Genomic DNA, 4834 nt, shown 5'->3' on the forward strand with positions numbered 1-4834 from the left:
AAAAGGTGTCCAAAAGTGTGGTAGATTTTAAACGGAGATGGACTACATGTTCGAGCAAAGTGACAGAAAGCACTATAAAAACGTTAATGGAAGGGTTTCCGAAAAAGGTTCAAAATTTCATCACTAGTGATTAAAACTATAAAAATAATTTTTTTTGTAAATTGTAATAATAATTTCAATCAAATAAAAAAAAAATTAAAGCTGTAAGTTTAGTGGTTTCTTTTTTATAAACATATATGTATGTTAAGAATTTTTCGATCTCACTCCTTATTGACGATTTTTTTTTGCAGATATTTTAATGAAATTGATTATTTATGGCCCACCTTGCGGAAAGCCTATGGAAAAATTAATTTTTAGACTCATTAGAGTGCTCCTCTCCACGGAAATCTTTAGTAAAAGGCGAAAGATTTATTCGACAACTGAAGAGAAGCCAGAGTAATTAAAACATTATTAAACTGAACACTATATACAAAAACTAACATCAACTCAATGGGAATTTTATGCAAAAAAAAATTAAATCAAGAAACAGTAAAACACATAAATACACAAACATTGAATAAGGGTAAAATACACATAAACAGTACCCAGCAGTTTTATAAGTAGTTAGTGTAACCCTTATAGATAGAAATTGTCATTAATGTGTGATCACTTGGTTTACTGTAAATTATACATTTAGTGTCTTTTGACACGTATGTAATCTTTGTAGTGCAGAGAGATTCAACTGGTTACTTTATACATCCCAGGTAATCTAGCGTGAAGTCAATTGTCACTTAAGTGTTTGTAAGTAATCTAGAGTGTGATCACTTTAAACGTTTATTTTGTACTGCACTTTAGAAAGTAGTTATTTTACCCACCAGAAGTAAGTAATCTATTGGAGAGTAGTCGCAGGAAGGTATGTTTACGAGCAATGCTTTATTGGAGTTTCTAGAAGATGTCGTTGAACTCAATTACTAGTAAGCTAACTGACTCAATGTATGTGAATCCAATACGTTGACTACTTCGGACCAGCTATTAGACAGTATATTTGTAATATATGTAGGCAAAATATCTAGTCACGTAGCTATTTATGGAATTAGTGGTCATCTTAAAAGATAAGTAAAATCACTAGTTCGGGACAACCAGCCAGAACTGCTGGGTACGTATCTAATACATATTTATGAGTTTTTTCTGTAGTAAATTTAATACGTATTAAATTTACTAAAGAATACACAGGGCAACAAAATCGAAAAAATTTTGGAGGCTTTTTAAACCACTACACAATTTTGATGTATTGTGGTTCCAGTAGTACAAAAATGGTAAAATTTTTAAATTCTATGGATAAATTTTTTTTAAATTTTTTTTTCTAAAATTGTGAATTTTTTTAAATGTTTCTCCTCATAATTTATGATAACTTAAAAAAGGTTAGTCCGATATTATTGAATTAAACTTAGAAAAGTTCAAATTTGCATAAATTTTAATCCGGTTATATATTGTGTTTTAATCGGTTCAGCAGTTTCGGAGTTATAATAACAAATTGAAGCAAAAAATATATTTTTTATGTAAAAATATCCATTTTTTGTTTTAAAAAAATCATGAAAAATCGAAAACGGCAGAAATTGTTTAGATTTATTACTCTGTCGCAAAGCCGCATATAATACCAACAAAATGAGATATCGAAGATAAAATTCGATTGATTCTTTTCGAATTAATTCACAATTAAGTGAATTCGCTCATTTTCACAAAATTTTACTTTTTTGTTTAATATACATAAAATTGAGTAGTTAATGTTCATCTTTCGATTTATTGAATGTTGAAAACATTTTCCCCATGCTATGTACAAATTTTCACATATATATTGCTTTTTAATCGGCTCAGTAGTTTCGGAGTTATAATAACAAATTGAAGCAAAAAATATATTTTTTATGTAAAAATATCCAATTTTTTTGTTTTAAAAAAAAGCATGAAAAATCGAAAACGGCAGAAATTGTATAGATTTATTGCTTTATCATAAAGCCACATATAATAGGAAGAAAATGAGATATCGAACATAAAAATCGGTGAATTATTTTCGAATTTATTCACAATTAAGGGAATTCGCTTATTTTCAGAAAATTGTGTGTGCTTACAAGCGTGTACTTTGAGAGTCCTTTTATATGTGTTTTGTTTTTGTTAAAATTTTGATTGATTTTTATGATCGATATCTCATTTTGTTGCTATTACATGTGGCTTTGCGATAAAGATATAAATCTAAACAATTTCTGCCTTTTTCGATTTTTCATGATTTTTTTAAAACAAAAAAATTGGATATTTTCACATAAAAAATATATTTTTTGCATCAATTTGTTATTATAACTCCGAACTACTGAGCCTATTAAAAAGCAATATATATGTGAAAATTTGTACATAGCACGGGGAAAATGTTTTCAACATTCAATCAATCGAAATAAGAACTTTAACTACTCAATTTTATGTATATTTAACAAAAAGTTAAATTTTGTGAAAATGAGCGAATTCACTTAATTGTAAATAAATTCGAAAGGAATCAATTGATTTTTATCTTCGATATCACATTTTGTTCCTATTACAAGTGGCTTTGTGATAAAGCAATAAATCTAAACAATTTCTGCCATTTTCGATTTTTCATGATTTTTTTAAAATAAAAAATTTTATATTTTCACGTAAAAAAGATATTTTTTGTTTCAATTTGTTATTATAACTCCGAAACTACTGTGCCGATTAAAAAGCAATATATATGTGAAAATTTGTACATAGCATGGGGAAAATGTTTTCAACATTCAATCAACCGAAAGAAGAACATTCACTACTCAATTTTATATATATCAAACAAAAAAGTAAAATTTTGTGAAAATGAGCGAATTCATTTAATTGTGAATAAATTCGAAAATAATCCATTGATTTTTATGATCGATATCTCATTTTGTTACTATTACATGTGGCTTTGCGATAAAGCAACCAATCTATACAATTTCTGCCATTTTCGATTTTTCATGATTTTTTTAAAACAAAAAAATTCAATATTTTTACATAAAAAATATATTTTTTGCTTCTATATGTTATTATAACTCCGAAACTACTGAGCCGATTAAAACGCAATATATATGTGAAAATTTGTACATAGCATGGGGAAAATGTTTTCAACATTCAATCAACCGAAAGAAGAACATTCACTACTCAATTTTATGTATATCAAACAAAAAAGTAAAATTTTGTGAAAATGAGCGAATTCATTTAATTGTGAATAAATTCGAAAATAATCCATTAATTTTTATGATCGATATCTCATTTTGTTACTATTACATGTGACTTTGCGATAAAGCAACCAATCTATACAATTTCTGCCATTTTCGATTTTTCATGATATTTTTAAAACAAAAAAATTCAATATTTTTACATAAAAAATATATTTTTTGCTTCTATATGTTATTATAACTCCGAAACTACTGAGCCGATTAAAAAGCAATATATATGTGAAAATTTGTACATAGCATGGGGAAAATGTTTTTAACATTCAATAAATCGAAAGAAGAACTTTTAGTACTCAATTTTATGTATATTAAACAAAAAAGTAAAATTTTGGGAAAATGAGCGAATTCACTTAATTGTTAAAAAATTCAAAATAATCCATTGATTTTTATGATCGATATCTCATTTTGTTGCTATTATATGCGGCTTTTCTACAAAGTAATAAACCTGAAAAAGTTCTACCGTTTTCGATTTGTCATGATATTTTTAAAACAAACAAATTTGCTATTTTCAGGAAGAAAAAATATTTTTTACTTCACTTTGTTATTATAACTCCGAAATTACTGATCCGATTAAAACGCAATATATAACCGGATTAAAGGTTATATAAATTTGAACTTTTCTAAGTTTCAATAATATCGGACTAACCGTTTTTGAGTTATCATAAATTAAAATTTTCACAATTTTAGAAAATAAAAATTTTAAAAAAATCTATCTATAGAATTTAAAAATTTTACCATTTTATTACTACTGGAACCACAATACATCAAAATTTTATAGTGGTTTAAAAAGCCTCCAAAATTTTTTCGATTTTGTTGCCCTTTGTTATTGTTGGAATTTTTAAATAGAACTATTTTGTTTAAGACACAATTGTTTCTCCCATCTAATATTAAATATGATCTAAAGGCAGTACATAATGATACAAAAACTACAAAATTATACCAAAAAGGCAGCAAGCAACAACCTACAACAAACGAACGAACAAAAGGGAAATGCCAAACCTTTTCTAAACCGACAGACATACAAAACATTCTACATATTAACTGTCCACAGAGTCAGGGTGCTAAAGCCCAACTTGTCGTTCATTTAAGGTGAAACAATTGTTCAGAATTAAACATGATGTGGTGGAATACCTAGGAAATATTATAAACTCTAGCCAGCACTCACTCACTCTACTCTTGGGTCTACTTTTGTTTTTGTTACCACTTTTACTTTACGCCCTCTTCTTTGTTATTATTTTCAATGTATTTTTTTTTATTTATTTTTTTTTGAAATTGTTGGACTACAATAACACGTTATCGCATCGTATCGTTTGCATGCGGGAATTACCCAGAAGTAGGAGGTGAATTAGTTTCCAACCAAACCAACACTTTATGCCTGAATGCGTTTGTGGGAAATTTACTGCTCTGTTGTTCGTTCGCTGTATAGCCGGCCGGCCATCTAAATATTTTCATTATTTTAACATTTTTGTCGCTCACAATGTTGTTGTAGTTTTTTTTTTGTTTTTTTAAAGCAAATTAGGTTTGGTCATACAAGTAACTAATGTAATATACAGATTGCACAGTGGGCAAGAATTCAAAATAGTTTTGAA

At 27.5% G+C, this 4834-nt stretch overlaps 1 non-coding gene across 1 annotated transcript; it reads right to left on the minus strand.

The window, feature by feature from the left end:
* Positions 1–318: 318 nt before the first annotated feature.
* On the minus strand, positions 319–439 carry LOC135962568 (U5 spliceosomal RNA). Its single transcript, XR_010576672.1, has one exon. It is a non-coding gene; the product is annotated as a U5 spliceosomal RNA (small nuclear RNA).
* Positions 440–4834: the final 4395 nt, after the last annotated feature.

Source organism: Calliphora vicina, chromosome 5 (assembly GCF_958450345.1).
Source record: "Calliphora vicina chromosome 5, idCalVici1.1, whole genome shotgun sequence".
Lineage (NCBI taxonomy): Eukaryota > Metazoa > Arthropoda > Insecta > Diptera > Calliphoridae > Calliphora > Calliphora vicina.